The following is an 18260-nucleotide window of genomic DNA, read 5'->3' as shown; positions in this document are numbered from 1 at the left end:
CTAGAGAAACTGAATGTGAGGTTAATAACTAAAGGTTTAATCCTTTGGGATGGCACAGCCCCGGCTAACATTCAACTTTTAACAACATTTGACATTCACTATTTACTATTGCAAAACATATCCAGCAAGTCTGAACATGGTTGTCCAAAACACACTTGTAGGTACCAGGGAGAGCGGTAATTGGACATCCTCTGATCTGGATGGATACACAGTAACAATATGGCCGGTCCCATTGGGAGAAAGCATGTCTTAAGTCAAGATTAATGAAGTTGTTCCAGGGCACACTTTGATGGTAGGTACCCATGTTCTTTCCCAAATAGGAAGCTCTGAAGCTTTGCAAACAAAGACCTCCTGGGATCTCTGCTGTTACTGTGTGCTATGCCTGACTCACCAGCCTTACTTTCTCCATATGTCAGAGCTCCTCACTCTCTATACTCAAATGTTGAACAAACAACTCAAAATCCTCAGTGAAGCAGAATGCTGGCAGAATGGCCCGTCCTCGGGAACGGCAAAAGGGTCAGTGGTCCTTTCATCGATGCTGATGGAAGACCAGGTCACCCACAAGAAGCCGGTTTTGTTCGGACTGAGTCCTCCCCATGAACTTGTTTTGCCATTCGCTTTGTCCTCTTTCAAGTAGAAGGGGGGAAAAAAACCCCAACCCTTTTAATTGAGAGTTCCAGTTAGTTGGATTTTGATCAATCAAGGTTTGATGATAATGGAATTTGCATAATATGGTGGCTTTCAGCAGTGCACGGAGCGTGCTGATAAGCAAAGAGAGGCAGCAATATTGATTTACTTACCTGTGGGAGGGGGTCAGACTCATGTAACTGAACCAGGCTGTTAACAAGAGCATCTGGTACTGTAAATAAACAGACTCTCCTCTGCCAATGCAGACAAGGGAGCTCATTATATATACTTGGAAAATTTAGCTCGGGCGAACTCCATTTGGAAAGTATATTAATTTGGTATTTAATTGTATTTAAAATATGCATGTCCTTTTTCCTACCACAAGGTGAGCAGGTTGAAAGTAGAAAAGGATACAGGCAAAAACAGAGAAAAGGCCTTTAGATCCCACTCAGGACAAATTTCTTAATGTCTCTGATGGCGTCCGATTTCTTGGGCTAATTGATATAACCTAAGAATATCTGGAGAATTAACAAAAAAAGAGAGTATCTACATGCCTTGGGGGAATCCAATGGAAATCTCTTCCTTAATGGTACAAGAGTAATTCTTAAGACCCTGAAGCAGAAAAGGATGCAAAGAGACATCCCTTTGGAGGTGGGGGTTCAGGGGCCCAGAGGGAGCAGGAGAAGATGAGGTCAAAAGCACAGGTAGGAGACTTATTTCTTCCTCTGAGAGGAAGGAAAGAACAGAGAACTAGAGACAAATGTTGAGATGACCAGGAGATAAAGTGAGGGCTTTGGAGCTTTGGAACTGGCCGAGTTCCATCCTGGCAGTAAAAGAGGGTGGGAGGCTATCTCACAAGAGCCATCGAGGCAGGCGTAAAGCTGGGGCTGGAGTGAAAATCAAACCAGCCCAAGTTTGGAAGGGCTTCTCTGGGAAATCCAACAGGGATTTGGCCAAAATGAAGCCAAGGCTTGGAAATGTCATAAGGGCCATCAGTCCAGGCATCAAGGAAAATGGAAGCCCAGGTCGCCCATTGGAAGCTAAGTCCTCTACATGTACTTGTTTTGTCATTTGATTTGTCCTTTTTGAAATGGAGATGAGAAGACTGGGCCAGGGCAGGTGAGGTCAGGGCCTGCTGGAGGTCACACTAATGGAGCCCACTTACATGGTTTTGTAACTTTAACAGAACTCAGCTCTCTGGAAGCAAGAATGGCGAAGACCCAGTCTCTGAAAGTGGCATTTGTTTTGATGAGCTGGATTTGGAGAAGGCCCAGTTCTCAGCAGTAGGCACACAAACCCGAAAAGGAAAAAGGAACCAGCTTCTAGGCAATTGTACCCAGATACCTGGAGGGCCTGACTATCCCCTGAAGTGGTCCCACTATTCAGATTTGCACTGCAACCAATAACCATATTTTCATAATTATATCTTTGAATAGTGTGAATTAAAATATTGTGATGACTTTATGAGATTCATTATTTGCACTAATCAGGGGCTGCTAGGCAGTGCTGCTTTGGATAGAGCAACAGGTCTGGAATCAAGAAGACCTAAGTTCAAATCCAACCTCAGACAAGTCCTAGCTGTGTGACCTTGGGAAAGTCACTTTACTTCGTTTGCCTCAGTTTCCTCATCTATTATATGTACTGGAGAAGGAAATAGCAAACCACTCCAGTGTCTTTGCCAAGAAAATCCCAATGTGACTGAAAACAACTGAACAACAAGAGCTGGTGGCTAATTTGAGGAGAAACAGAAGCTCACTAAAAGGGAAGGGGACCACAGTAAGCAATACAAAGGGAATGTGTCTCTAATGAAGGTCTCTTGCAACTTCAAATCCTCTATCCTCTCATGGCCAGGAGATTGTTTTCAAAATGTCAGGGAGATGAGGGACTTTCAATCCAGAAAGAGCCGTACGCTTGGGGCCATAGCTAACACAAGACCTGCTTCTGTTTGACTATGGAATTCGGTATGAACACTTCGGGTTTCGTTTATTTTTTTTATTGTTCAATTGGGAAAGTAAAGTCGAAGAAGAAATGATTTTGAAGGATAATTTCTTTCAAAGCCTTGCTCCAGGCTCGAGATGGAGTATTGAGAGGCAAGTGACTCATGAAGGAGCTGATGGATGAGGGGAGAAGAGAGGAGGTGACAGCCCAGGGGTTGGAATAAGGACATGGTAGAAAGGTTGCAGAAGAAAAGGACCTAATTGGCAGAATACAAAACATGTTGAGGACCAATTTTCTGGGAATTGTGAAGAGATCAGATCCCCTGTAGAAGATAAGGCCCAATGACAAATGACAAAGACAGAAAATTAGATGTTCGACTACAGCTGGGTTTGGCCAGTTACTGCCTCTCTCTACTGCAGCAGCTCATTAAACCAAAGTGCAACAGAGAAGAGCTGTCCATCTTTTCATCGCAGGAGTCATTCCGCAAGCCTGAACAGAACTGCAGCCTCTCTGCCCCTGCCCCTGCTCCCACCCCTGTGCCACGCTGTGCACAGGGAGGACTGATGGGAGCTCCGAGACAAGAAGAGTGACTTTCTATGACTAAAAAGAAACTCCTCCCAAACTTCATTTTGTCATCCAGAAGGATGGATATACCAGTACTTTCTTGTTAGCTATCCTGCTGGCTCAGTCCAGGAAAGCATGACACAGAGACAGAGACAGAGAGAGGAGAGACACAGAGAAAAGAGACCTCAAAGTCAGCAAATGCCCCAGCCCTTTGGAGCCAGCAGGGACTCAATCTAAGGTATCATGGAATAGTCAGTACAAGCCCTGCCTCAAATATTTTCTGTCCATAAAAGGGACAACCTCACTATACCTCAGTTTTCTTATCTGAATAATAGGGATAAAAACACCTGACACACAGGATTATTAGAGAAACAAAACTGAGGTAATGCATGTAAAGCATTCTGCAAACCCTATGGGGCAGGTATGTAGTATAGTAGGCAAAGCACAGGGCCTGGAGTCAAGAAGACTCAACTTAATGAGTGCAAATCCAGCCTCAGATCCTCACTAACTGTGTGATCCTGGGCCAGTTACTTGCATTCACCCAATGCAAATTGGCATCTTCTCTGCCACTTCTCTGGAAATCTTCTCTGAGTTTTTAAAAGTTTGTTTAGAGCACTGAGACCCAATGAATGACCTGTCCAGGTCCATGCAGTCAGTATGTACATAAGGGAAGACTTCCTCAGTTCCTCATCTGGAAAGTGAGCTGGAGAAGGAAATGACCTACCACTCCCACTCTGGTATCCTTGCCAAGAAAGTCCCCAAATGGAATCATGAGGAGTTGGGCAGGACAGAAATTACTGAGCAACAACCACAAAAAGGTGTTATATAGGTGTAAGTTCTTATGACTGCTAACAATCCCAGACTTCTTTGATAATCCAAACAAACCCTTCCAAAGGTACAAATCACAACCTCTTCACACCCAGCCGTCTTTTACAGCTCTTGGCCATGTTTAATTAATTTGGGGGCTCTCCACATGGACCACTTGACATTGCAGGCATCCCAATGGAATGCCCAAGCTTCCTGCTGTTTTCCTGCCTTTCTAGTATACAATCAGCCCAGTTGCTTTTTGCAAAGAACAACTTTTCCTATATATATATTTCATATATATATATATATATATATATATATATATATATATATATATATATATATATATATATATATATATATATATATATATATGTATGTATAGTGCCTCCATCTCTGTTATGGCCCTCCCCTACTACTGCCCTTTCTCTGGGAACAATAATCAACAACGCAACCATTACTGGGAAAAGCACATCAGCAGATTGCTCTACTCACCATCTCTTTTACTTCTGACACTAAAAGCCTCTGCCTGGGCTCTAATCCCAGTGCTGTCTTCCTTTAGTAGAATATAAGTTCTTTGAGGACAGGAACCGTCTTGTGTCTCCAATATTTAGCTCAGTGCCTGGCACATAAGAAGTTTTCATAAATGCTTTTTTCATCCATTCAGCCAGCCAGCCAGTCAGCCATTCATTCATATGCTTCTCCATTGTCCTTTGGGTAATACTTAACTAGAAATACCCAGGTTGGTGTGCCACGATTCACAGCTACACAGCAGCAGCAGCAGCAGAATATTGGTATCCAAAAGAGAGATCCTTGTTTCAAAGAGAAGCCTGTGCTAAGTGAAAGGAGCAGAGCCAGGAGATCATTGTGCATGGCAACAGCAAGATTATGCGATGATCAATTCTGATGGACGTGGCTCTCCTCAACAGTGAGATGATTCAGGCCAGTTCCAATGGTCTTGTGATGGAGAGAGCCCTCTGCACCCAAAGAGAGCATTGTGGGAACTGAGGGTGGACCACAACACAGCATTCTCACCCTTTTTGCTGTTGTTTGCTTGTTTTTTTTTTCTTTCTCATTTTTTTTCTTTTTGATCTGATTCTTCTTGTGCAGCATGATATTTGTGGAAATCTGTATAGAAGAATTGCACATATTTAACATATATTGGATTATCTGCTGTCTAGGGGAGGGGGTGGGGGAAAGGGAGGGAGAAAATGAGAACACAAGGTTTTGTAAGGGTGAACGTTGAAAATTATCCACGTCTATGTTTTAAATAAAAAGCTTTGATGAAAAAAAAAAAGACAAAGAGAAGTTGGGGCCATCAAATGATCTTTGCAACTTTTCAGAAGATACCTGGTTTCCATACATAAACATCCTAAAAGGGGAAAGAATTGACTGGTTCAAAACCATTCAGTGCTGTTCCATTCCTGATAAAAAACAAAACACAAAAAACAAAAAAAAAAAAAAAAAGAAAATGACCCAAATATCCAGAAATTAGAAAATGGCAGAATAAAGTACACTATCACCAGATAATCACTTTTATGGAATGTGGGGGGAAATACGGATGAAAAGGACAGAGTGAGAAGGTATGAATGGGTTGCTATCTGAATCTTGGGAGGGAGTAGAAATAATGAAGGGAACTAACAGCATAGATCCATAAAACACTTGCTATATTAGTCAGTCAACAAATGCCTAGAAGGTTCCAGATACTGTGCTAAGTGCTGGGGATACAAAAAATGGCCAAACCAAACAAACCCAAAGGACCTTAACAGTCTCTTGTTCTAATGGAGAGAGACAATATGAAAATGGCAAGGTGCTTCTGAGATGGCTGGAAGGGGATCTGAGGAAGGGGCAGCATCGACACTATCCCAGATATCCAAGCAGTGATGCCAAAGCTCAGCATGGCATTGTACTGAAAAGACAGATGTAAAGAACTCAGGGAAATATGGAAATCCCTTAATGTGGCGAAAGGGACCAGACTGGCAGTGGTTTTTGAACAGAGGACTCCTGGAAGAGTAAATCTCTTCATCCAATGCAAGTTGTCATCTCTGTAACTGAGTTTTTGAGAGTTTTCTAGAGCAGAGATGTAGTGATTTGTCCAGGTCCGCACAGCCAGAATGCACATGAGGGATGACTTGAATCCGGGTCTCCCTGACTCCAAAGGACAGTTCTCTATTCACTAGGCAATACTGCCTCTACCTGTCGTGACACAAAGTAAAATCAGAAGAACTAGAATCTAGTACTGAGTTGCTAACTACATGAACAAGGGGAGGAGGAAACAACGCCAGAAGTGATGGCAAGTCCAAAAACTCTATCACCAAGACCATTTTGTCTGTCAGTTCTGTGGCCCCACTGTCTGGCACATAGTAGGTGCCTGTGGAATTAAACTGAAAGGGACACGGGATAAAAGCATCTTTTTTTTTTTTTTGCTTTTCTGATGTTTGTTTATTCTTTGGATTCTGTCTTGTTAAAAATTGAGAGGGTGAGGAACATTCTACCCCTCACTTTGTATGTTTATTTGCTTGATTATTAGAAACTTAATAAGCATTAGAAAAGTCTGTTTGTTTAAGGAAACTTACACAGTTCCTGGCCCTTTTTGCCAGGAAGTCTGGCTCCTTCTTGTCCCAACAAGGATCTGATCCAACGCCCAGAGTCGTCTGCCCTGCCCTGGCCCTTACTGGTGTCTCCCAAGCAGGGCTCCATTCCTTGAGGCACATCATGTGCACATTTAATGGAACCCCTTCCTATCCCCTGGGATTCTAAAGATAATCTCAAGTAAGAGGCCAGCTTCAAAGCACAAGGACGGGTTTTTCTCAGAGGGATCTTCTTACCCAGAATCTTTTGAGTTGAGGGTAAAGAGATGTAGGTTCCAGTTCTTTAAACATTGCCATCACAACTGAGCCCCCCATGGCTCCGTCAACATGGATCTTGTCGCATGCCTTAATGTAAAGCTATTGAATACTATTTCCACAGTTTCTGAACAATTTACTCACAATTTCTCTTTGGGAAAATTGACCTAGTCACTTAGCATTCCATCCAATAGAACCCCATTGGTACAATTTTCAAGATCCTAAAAGAGACACACTTCAAATCAGGTAATTGTGAGTGTGTGTGTGCGTGTGTGTGTGTGTGTGTGTGTGTGTGTGAGAGAGAGAGAGAGAGAGAGAGAGAGAGAGAGAGAGAGAGAGAGAGAGAAACAGAGAAAGAGAAAGAGAGAAACAGAGAGAGAGGAGAGAAACAGAGAGAGAGATAGAGAAAGAGAGAGAGAGACAGAGAGAGAAAAACAGAGAGAGAAATACACAGAGAGAGAGAAACAGAGAAAGAGAGAAACAGAGAAACAGAGAGAAAGAAAGAAAGAGAGAGAGACAGAGAGAGAGAAACACACAGAGAAAACAGAGAGAGAGAGAAAAAGAGAGAAAGAGAGAGAGAGCGAGAGAGAGAAAACAGAGAGAGAGAAAAAGAGAGAGAGAGAAACAGAGAGAGAGAAAGAGAGACAGAGACAGAGAGAGAAACAGAGAGAGAGAAACAGAGAGAAACAGAGAGAGAGAAGAGAGAAGAGAGAGAGAGAGGGAGGGAGGGAGGAGAGAGAGAGAGAGAGAGAGAGAGAGAGAGAGAGAGAGAGACAGAGAAAGAGAGAAACAGAGAGAGAGAGAAACAGAGAGAGAGAGATAGAGAAAGAGAGAGAGAGAGACAGAGAGAAAAACAGAGAGAGAAATACACAGAGAGAGAGAAACAGAGAAACAGAGAGAGAGAGAAAGAAAGAGAGAGAGACAGAGAGAGAGAAACACAGAGAGAAAAACAGAGAGAGAGAGAAAAAGAGAGAAAGAGAGAGAGAGAGCGAGAGAGAGAGAAAAACAGAGAGAGAAAAAGAGAGAGAGAGAAACAGAGAGAGAGAAAGAAAGAAAGAGAGAGACACCACAGAGAGAAACAGAAGAGAGAAAAACAGAGAGAGAGAAACAGAGAAACAGAGAGAAACAGAGAGAGAAAGAGAGAAAGAGAGAGAGAAAGAGAGAGAGAGAAAGAGGAGAAGAGAGGAGAGAGAGAGAGAGAAGAGAGAAAGAGAGAGAGAAAGAGAGAGAGAGAAAGAGAGAAAGAGAGAGAGAGAGAGAGAAAGAGAGAAAGAGAGAGAGAAAGAGAGAGAGAGAGAGAGAGAGAGAGAGAGAGAGAGAGAGAGAGAGAGAGAGAGAGAGAGAGAGAAGAGCATGTGTTTATGTGTGTTTGAAAACAATAATGCTTGGATAAGTTGAGATTTCAGTTAAACAGGAGCCCAAAGAAAGCTTTTGAATGAAAATGTCCTAAAGGAATCCAAGAGCAGGTCTAGGTTAAAGCAAAGCAGCCCACCCCACAACTGGCCTTGTTCAGGAGAGTCCAACTATGCCTGAGTTGTCCCCCCAGCCTTAAAGCTCACGTCTCCTATAAATTCAAATTCGAATTTAGCCGAAGTTTATAGAGCAGTTCAGTCGGTGCCAGCGATGATAGATAGAGAAGGCAGAGGTCGTACTCTCATGGAGGTTACTGCTGCATGGAAGCTGCAGGCTTCCTTGGCTCCCCGATAAAGTGGGATAAAACCATGGGTCTAGAGTCAGGATGACCTGAGTTCAAATCTAGCCTCAGACATTCACTAGCAACCTAGAAACATTCCCAGTTCTCTACTATTCTGAAAAATCTTTGCGTTGATCCCTATGTTCCTCCCTTTCATAATCAAGCTCCTATTAAAAGGAATTTATATGTGTTACCCCTTCACTTTCCTTTCTCAATATTTTTCCATCTGGCTTCAGACATCACCACACCACTGAAACTGCTCTAAGGTTGAGGGGCTCTGAGTGTGGAGCACTGCATGTACTGCCAGATGGGCCGCATACGCTGGTTGGTTTGGTGGTACTGCTTTCTCCGTGTCTCTGTCTCTATCTCTGTTTTGGCATCTCTGACTCACCTTCTATCTTTTATTCTTTATCATAAGAGATGACTTAATGAGTAGAGAAGGGGAGAGCTATATTTGGAATCGAAAGTGACATAAAAGCAAAAAATCCATGTGGAAGAAAAAAACTTCTCTGTCAAAAGTTACTACCTTCCAATGATTAAATCTAATGGTTCTTTCTCCATTCTCATCACTGACCTCTCTGCTCGCTTTGATAATGTTCCCTACCCCTTCCTCACGGATCGAAGCTTTCTGTGCCATTATTTTTTTCTCGCTTCTCTCACTTATCTGAACACTCGTTCTCGATCTTCTCTGCTGGACTTCAACCCTGTCCTGCTCCCTAACCAGGGTGCCTCTCCACCCTTGTGCCCAGCACAATCTCGCTGTTACTGTGTACAATGTATTCCTGGTTCTGCTTGTTTCACTCAGCATCAGTTCATATAAATCTCTCTTTTTGCCTTAACCATAAAAATGTTTGTTGAGTTCACTGTATTCAATTGGAACACACAGAGACAGAGAGGAGGAAACAGGACTAAAAGAAGGGGGAACAGGGAAGATTGGGTAACTAACAGGTCAATAACAATAGCAGTAATCCCATGGTGAATATACAGAGAAAGTAGTTTAAAGGAATCAGTTGTTTAAAGTCTCTTTTTTGGTTGGTTGGTTTATCCATGTTCATTTTCTTCTTTTCTTATGTTCTTCTTTATATATTTGATTGTTTTTCCATGGAGGTTAAAAATCACTTTTAAAAATCCACATGCCCCCAATGGCTCATGGGCTTTGCCTCCCTTTGGGCCCAAGCCCATTTTTTCCCTCCCAACTATCCTATTTCTGCCCATAGTATCTCCATTCCCACATGGCCCAGGCTTGAATAATTGTTGCCCTCTTTGAATCTGATCCCCCTCAATCTGTGGCCAACTTGTGATGATTTTTCTGATGAAAAGGCTCAAGGTTGTCCCTTGCTTTCCATTCCAACTCCATGCAATGTAGCAATATCTGTTAAGTGTCTCTTAACTTTGCCAAGCTCCTCTACCTGATCCCCAAGGGCCTTCCCCGGACTTCCTGGCTTCTTCACCCCACACAAGACAAGCTCTGTCTGCATCGCCAGTTCCTAGGGCCTCCTCAGCAGCTCCCATTGGAGATAGTTCATGGTGAGAACTGCTTACCTCTCTCCAAACTCTCTCCTTCTCAGCTTTCAAAAAGCTCTTGCAACTCCACATACTGGTCCAAATCTACAAAAACATATTCATAGTGGAGAGCCGCTTTGGTATCAAGTCTTTCCATCACTCAGAGCGTTCAAGCTCAGCATCTCCTTTCCTAAGCCCCATTATCACTGGGTGACAGGGCCTAGATGGAAGTTTCCAGTCTCTTGCTACCTTGGCTTAAACTCTTGTACAGGATTGCTAGGAATTGTGTCCCAAGCAACTTCCAGGGAGGCTGGCTCTTTCTTTCTTTTCTCCGGGATGATGGATCTGCCTCTCTTGGGGCCACTGGTCAAGCTGTTACCTCACCTCAGAGGTATTTAATTGGGGGGATAACTCCCATGGTCGATGCCAAAGCCTGCCAGCTATGGACAAATCTGAACACCCCGCGAGGATGCCACAGCACCAGTGAATCACCTCTTCCTTCCTCTACTGGTCCATGGCTATGCAGTATCCCAGTGATTTTCCACCTGGGTTTGCTGCTCTTGGGGAGCAGGATGATGTCCAAGTGGCCTGCCCCTGTACCCTGTAGCCCGGCATTTATGGCCCCTATGGTGCCCTGGGCTATTGGCTGACATTGTCTCCATGGGATTCCTCCTTGATACAGCTTTGAGCATCAAGAAATATTCCTTCTGTTATAGAATATTATTGCTTTGTAAGAAATGACCAGCAGGACGAATACAGAGAGGCCTGGAGAGACTTACATCAACTGATGCTGAGTGAAATGAGCAGAACCAGAAGATCACTGTACACTTCAACAACAATACTGTATGAGGATGTATTCTGATGGAAGTGGAAATCTTCAACATAAAGAAGATCCAACTCACTTCCAGTTCATCAATGATGGACAGAAACAACTACACCCAGAGAAGGAACACTGGGAAGTGAATGTAAATTGTTAGCACTACTGTCTATCTACCCAGGTTACTTATACCTTCGGAATCCAATACTTAATGTGCAACAAGAAAATGGGATTTACACACATATATTATATCTAGGTTATATTGTAACACATGTAAAATGTATGGGATTGCCTGTCATCTAGGGGAGGGAGTAGAGGGAGGGAGGGGTAAATTTGGAAAAATGAATACAAGGGATAATATTATTTAAAAAAATTACTCATGCATATGTACTGTCAAAGAAATTTATAATTATAAAATTAAAAATAAAAAAAGAAATATTCCTTCTAATGAGTAGAACCAAAACACTGTACACAGCAACAAGATTATACAATGATCAATTCTGACGGATGCAGCTCTTTTCCATAACAAGGTGATTCTGGCCAGTTGCAATAGACTTGTGATGGAGAGAGCCTTCTGCCCCCAGAGAGAGCACTGTGGGCACTGAGTGTGGATCGCAGGATAGCATTCTCACTCTTTTTGTTGTTATTTGCTCATATTTTGTTTTCTTTCTCTTTTTTTCCCTTTTTGATCTGATTTTTCTTATACGCCAAGACAAACGTAGAAATATGTATAGAACAACTGCACGTGATTAACTCACATTGGATTACCTGCCATCTAGGGGAGGGGAATAAGGGAAGGAAAAAAATTGGGAACACAAGGTTTTGCGAGGGTGGATGTTGGAAATTTTCTATGCATATGTTTTGAAAATAAAAGGCTTTAATTAATGAAAGATTATTAATACTGATTTTGCCATTTCTCCACTTTTGCTTGATTCTGCAAAAAAAGAAAGAAAATAAAACATTTTATAAAATTAAAATATATATATATATATATATATATATATATATATATATATATATATATATATTCCTTTTAGTAACTTAAAACATTTTCTGTGTGAAGAAATGTTTCCAGAAGTTATTGGGCCTTCCTAGCAATGCTCATATGGCCATTCCTGGGGCTACCATTTATTAATTGCCTGCCTTTGAGAAAGCCATTTTAACTCTTGGATTTCCAGGTTCTTCATCCTTCAAATGAAGATAATAATGGCCACAGTGCCGACTTCCCAGAATTGGGACCTAGGAAGCCTCAGCTGGATGTTTCCTTAATCTTCAGGTTCCCTCCACCATAAAACTGGGCTCTCATCCTCTGCCTCCCAGAGATACTTCAAAGAAAGAGGCGCAGACATGTCAGCTATGCTCATGAGCATCCTGAGTACTCCATCCCCTCAATGACGGCTCCCTCTGGAGAAAACTGATCAACTACACTGATATCCTGTCTCCCTTCTCTGTGCCCTCCCAGAGCGATGCAGTCACTCCATTGTAGCAGGTCAGGGCCTGGTCTCAAATGTCTAAGATGTCTGGCAACAAACCTTGCTCTTTTTTTATGTATGTTTAGAGTTCACATGGTGGGAGGAAGGGGAGAAGTATACAAAACTGGTCCCAGGATGAGCTCTGGATCTCCCACAGAGAATTGTACTTTAACTTGGTCTGACTAGGCCAAGAAGCCACCTCCCAGAGGGAACGAGAGAAAAGGCCAAAGGACTCCTTTAGAATTGGGCCCGGCTCTTTCACACACAGACACTCCGTTGCCTACTGTGGTGGTGGGGAGCACGCTGAAGGGCAGGCAGTCACACAGGGGGTTTCATACACAGAGACATTGTCCATCGTGAGCACCCCCTCCCACAGATTAGGCCCCAGAGATGCCTGAATAGCTCTCCAGGGGGCCCAGCCCAGCTCTCCATGTAGACACTGAGCAGGCAGGCAGCCATTTGATGCGCCTCAGTTCCTCAGCCCCCAAAGCTGATCCCATATAGCCGTTTACACATTTGCACGCTTCCAATTGTCTTGGCAAGTGTAATCTAGTGATAATATAGGCTTTTTGCTAAAGAATACAAGTCTTTGAATAAGAAATTCTCACCCAATCATTAGCAGCAAATGTTTTCCTGAAGCCAGATGAACTAATATAATCTGCCTTTTGATTCTACCTCCGTGTTTAGGGACTAAATTCTTCATCAGTCTCTTAGCTCTTTAATCTTGTTAACCTATTGGCAGTTTTGCATATAATTTATATTCTTGAGGAAAAGTCTAAGCATCTTTGTAACACGTTGTTATACATTTCCTCTAATTTCTTTTTTGTTTTAGTTTTTATAATAATGACGAATTTAGTCAGAAGAAAATTGGAGGAAAGTTCTATGAAGAGATGCAGGATGAAGAAAAGATACAAGCTCAAAGTCAACCGATTCACTTTAGCATGAGAAAAGAGACTCAGGAGGTCAAATCTGCTCCAGTAAACCTGTCCAGACTCATGCAGGTAGGCAATGGCCAGTCCTGGTCCTCTGGCTCCACAGCCAAATCCGGACTTCAGTCCCTATGCATAATGACTACACTAATATGATGGAAAAGACCATGAAAGGAAGCCAGTCACCAAGACCCAGGGGATAATGGGAAATGATAATGATAATGAAAACTGCCTCCTCCCTCTCCTCAGCAGAACATTGCATATACCCTCAGACACAGGTAGCGTTTGGGGTATTTTTATTAACTGTTTTTATTTGTCCCAAGGGGAAATTCCATAGCAATCGAGGAGAGAATGGGAACTAGAATTAGAAATGACTGAGGTCAAATCCAAAGGCATTTGTAAAACTTTCTTTAAATATCTGGGATAGAGAGTGACTCTCCCTTCTCTTTGTAATTTTTAGTAATAGATATCCTGCTTCTTGGATCCCTGCCATCCAGTAGTGGGCTGCCTCTTCTACCACTTGGAACTGGCCCAGCCTGTGTACCTATTGCCATCCCAAATTCCCATCGGCTCCAGATTTGGAGTTGCAGGGCTTTCTCAGACTTCTGCAGCAGAGTGAGCCTCTTTCCTTCTAAGTGCAGAGAGATTGAGGATTTCTTTCTAATTTCTTTTATTATAGCTTTTTACTTATTTACAAGATATATGCACGGGCAATTTTTCAGCATTGACAATTGCCAAACCTTTTGTTCCAATTTTTCCCTTCCTTCCCCCCACTCCCTCCCCCAGATGGCAGGTAGACCAATACCTGTTAAATATGATAAAGTATAAGTTAAACATAATATATGTATACATGTCCATACAGTTATTTTGCTGCACAAGAAGAATCGGACTTTGAAATAGTGCATAATTAGCCTGTGAAGCATATCCAAAATGCAGGCGGACAAAAACAGAGGGACTAGAAATGCTATATAGTGGTTCATAGTCATCTCCCAGAGTTCTTTTGCTGGGTGTGGCTCCCTCAGTTCCTTACTGCTCTATTGGAGCTGATTTGGTTCATCTCATTGTTGGAGAGGGCCACGTCCATCAGAATTGATCATCATATAGTATTGTTGTTGAAGTACATAATGATCTCCCGGTCCTGCTCATTTCCCTCAACATCAGTTCCTGTCAGTCTCTCCAGGCCTTTCTGTATTCCTCCTGCTGGTCATTTCTTACAGAACAATAATATTCCATAACATTCACATACCATAATTTACCCAACCATTCTCCAATGGATGGGCATCCATTCATTTTCCAATTTTTTGCCACTACAAAAAGGGCTTCAGCTTTCCTCTTTTTCCTCATCCTCCCTTTTTTTTCCTTCGGCCCAAATCTGTGATTCCATCAGTCTTGGAAACTTCCAGTGGGGAAAATCAGTATAGCAATACAGATGAGCAATTTAGCTCTGTTTTTGAATCAGAGCTTCCCAGGACACTGAAAGGTGTTGTAACTTGACCACCATCCCACAGCTAGAAATTGGAACTGAGATCTATCTGGCTCCAAGGTGAGCCCTCTAACCACTACTCCACGCTGCCTTCTTTCTGACACTGCTGCCTCAAGTTCCCTTTATTATCTTTCTTTTGCCATGTGGTTAGCCATTGCCATATCAGAGCTCCTTGAGCAAGAGAAGATGAGGGCAAAAATGCTGCTAGAGATTTGTTCTCTTGTCTGCCTCAGGCTGATATTGGAATGGAGTTCTGGATCACTCAAGGGGGCAGTCACGATGGTAACCCAATGTCACCATTAATATTCATAGTGTCACAATTAGTATTCAGGGGAGAACGGTTTGGTTCACTGGTGGAGATAAAGAAGAGCATGGCTCCGTCCCTGGAATTTGATCTGCCTGTGGAAAGCAGCTTCCCTTTACCTTGCAGCCCTGACTGGGTTCAAAGAGCAGTCCAGTAGCTAGGATTCCCATTCCTTTCCACAACAACCAGGATTATTCTCTGATAGATGACAGAAGGTTGCAGTTTGTGGTGCATTTGAGGGGGTTTTGACTTCCTTTTTAGTAGAAGCTTCATTCTGAGGAAAAGTCCTGACCTATCATTTTTCTAATTATTGCAAAATCATCATCAAGCCAGATCAAAATCCTACTTTTATGATCTAAGGATTATGTGGCAAAGGATCCATAGTCTAATCCTCAAAGGAAAATGGCAAACTGTGGGCAAAGGGTACTTGCTGTTCATCTCAACAAGGGACTTGGCTCATCCCTGGGGATGGCCAGCCCCAGTGGCTAGAATGAAAGGCTCAGGAGAGTCAAAAGGAAGCATTCACCCTCAGCCCATCCCTTCCTCGGCTGACTTCTTTCAGCATAATTTCCAAGCTTCGGTTTTCTGCAATCCAATCAACACACAACCACGCCCCCACTATCCTCAGGGTCCCAGGCTCTGGGCAAACAGGGAAAGAGATACTGATTCCACTGGGCCCCTGCTGAGAGCTAGCCCCTGACACATAAGGGAATGTTTTAAGGGGCAGAGCTGGGGGAGGGATTACAGGAAAAGGGAAGTGTCTGAGTGAAGGCTGAAGAGTTTAAATTATTCTGTATGAAATGGGGTGATTAGGGACTAAAGGCAGTTTGTCACAGTGGCTAGAACACTGGCCCTGGAAACAGGAGAACCTGGGTTCAAATTCAGCCTTCAGACACCAGTCACTCTGGACAAATCACTTCATCTCTATCTGCCCCAATATTCTCATCTGTAAAATGGAGTAAATCAGAGGATCCCCTTCCCAGAGTTTTTGTGAGGATAAAAACAGCCTCAAAGCATTATAAACTAAGATATCACTATTATTACTCTCAATTAAGGAAAGTAGAAGAGGTTTACAATAGTTGTTAATGGGAACTTGAGTGTGGTTGTGTAAGGGGTGGTTAAAATGCGGTCATGGTGCTGTTGTTCAGTTGTGTCAGACTCTTCAAGGCCCCATTTGGAGTTTTCTCAGCAAAAGTACTGGAATACTTTTGCCATTTCCTTCTCTGGTTCATTTTACAGGTTGAGAAACTGAGGCAAATAGATGCCCAGGGTTCCACAGTGCGTGTTTGCAGTCAGGTCTTTCTGACTCCAGGCTCAGATCTCCCTCCACTGTGGCACCTAGCTGCCCCTCTAAGAGGACCAAAAGTATGGCTAGGCCACTCAGAAACCTCAGTTTAGCCCAAATCATATAACCTGGGAGCTGACTCAACAGCATAATGTTGTGATTCACTCACAAACCTGAGAACAGGATTAGAGAGGAGGATGTAGCCTGGATTCAGGTAAGTGTGGTGAAAGGGATTGGGGGGAGGGGGAAAGACAGCAAACAGCATTGCATTTGCTGACAAGAAGGCTCTTGAGGTAGCTAGGTGGCGCAGTGGATAGTGCACCAGCCCTGAATTCAGGAGGACCTGAGTTCAAATCTGATCTCACACTTCCTAGCTGTGTGACCCTGGACAAGTCATTTAACCCCAGCCTCAGGGAAAAAAAAAAAAAAAAGACAAGAAGGCTCTTGTTGGGTAGCTGGATCAGTCAGCTAAGGAAAGAAGTGATGAGAAAACAGACTAGTTAAAGGGGAAAAGAAGAAATGATTAGGGAAAGGGGAAAAAGCAGAGGAGGAAGGAGAAGATTCAGTGAGGAGAACTAGGTGATCCATAGAAAAGAGAACAGCAGGATGGGAAGTCAGAGTGGTAACTGATGGCCATCCTAAGGCCTCCTAGGCCAGAATTGGGTGAGTGCGGTAGACAGCTGAAGTTCTCTAAGCTGAGGATGATTTTTACTGTTAGACTTCTGCAAGTAGCAGCAGTCGTAGAGTAGCGGGGTTGCAAGGGCCATGGAAGCTGTCGTTGAATTATCACATGCTTTCGTCCAGTATTTCAAAAATAGTTGTGAAGAGAACAGAGATTTTAAGTAGAGGACAGGAAACTATTGAAAAAGGCTCTAGAAAGGCTCTAGCCCTTGCCCACAATTTGGCTGACTGGCACAGAGGCAGGGTGAGTTTCCAAGTATGTTAGATGAGGGGCAAGGAGTTTATCCACCCCCAAACCATACCCAGCCAGCCAGGAAGAATCCCTGCTAAGGTGGAAGGAAGCTTGTACACAAGAAAGGATAGAGAGGCTCCCTCTGATGGTGGCTTGGCCTGATTGGGGGATGACTGGTAAACAAGCCATAAAGGTGCTGAGTACCTTTGGGGTGATCTCATAAAAGAGTAGACTCCCTTTTAGGAAGAGCTAACATTTATAAGATGTTTTAAGGTTTAGTGAGTGTTTCACAGACATCTTCTCATCTGATCCTCACAACAGCCTTGAGAGGTAGGTGCAATTTACAGGCAAGGAAACTGAGGCTAAGAGAGATTAACTGACTTGCCCAGAATCACACAGCTAATGAGTATGGTAGCTTTGGAACTCATCTTTCTGACCCTAAATCTGGCTCTTTTACCTTTTACATTAGCTAGCAGCAGCTCAGAATGGAAATAGCCCAGCAGAGATTAGTGGAAAAGCAATAACTTTTCAGCAGAGGCTCGGTGGAGCAGCAGTGAGAGGCAGTGGGCTGCTGGGAGTCTGGGTGTTCTAGGTGGGATCACAACTTTTTTTTTTGGGGGGGGGAATCACAACTTTAAGAACCTAAGTTGTACAGACAGAGTTCCCCTCTCCCTCTAGCAGCATGAGAATACGTGGAAGACTGGGCCTCTGGGGATGGGTGATATTCCCCCCCTACTCTTGACCTCACTATTCTGCCATCATTTGTTTTGCTTCAGACTCCTCCCTGGAACAGAGGCGATCTTTTCAATACTCCTATTCTACAAGTGGTGCTGAACGCTTGAAAGTCATGGAGTACCAGAGCCTCTGAAGAATTGGAAATTAGCATGGCCCAGAGAGCAAAGCAAAGGAACATGGCAGTCAGCCATGCATTGGAAGCGAGGAAGTATGCAGGGGAAAAAGTTTCACCAGGAGAAAAAGTTAGAAACAATGGATAGAGTCTGTATGCTCCAGTAGGGTACAAATGGGATCGGTAAAAAACAAGGAAGGGCCCACAAATGTTGGGTGCACCCCTAGGGCAA

The sequence above is a fragment of the Sminthopsis crassicaudata genome, chromosome X, assembly GCF_048593235.1.
Source record: "Sminthopsis crassicaudata isolate SCR6 chromosome X, ASM4859323v1, whole genome shotgun sequence".
NCBI classification, from domain to species: domain Eukaryota; kingdom Metazoa; phylum Chordata; class Mammalia; order Dasyuromorphia; family Dasyuridae; genus Sminthopsis; species Sminthopsis crassicaudata.
This window is presented reverse-complemented; position numbering follows the sequence as displayed.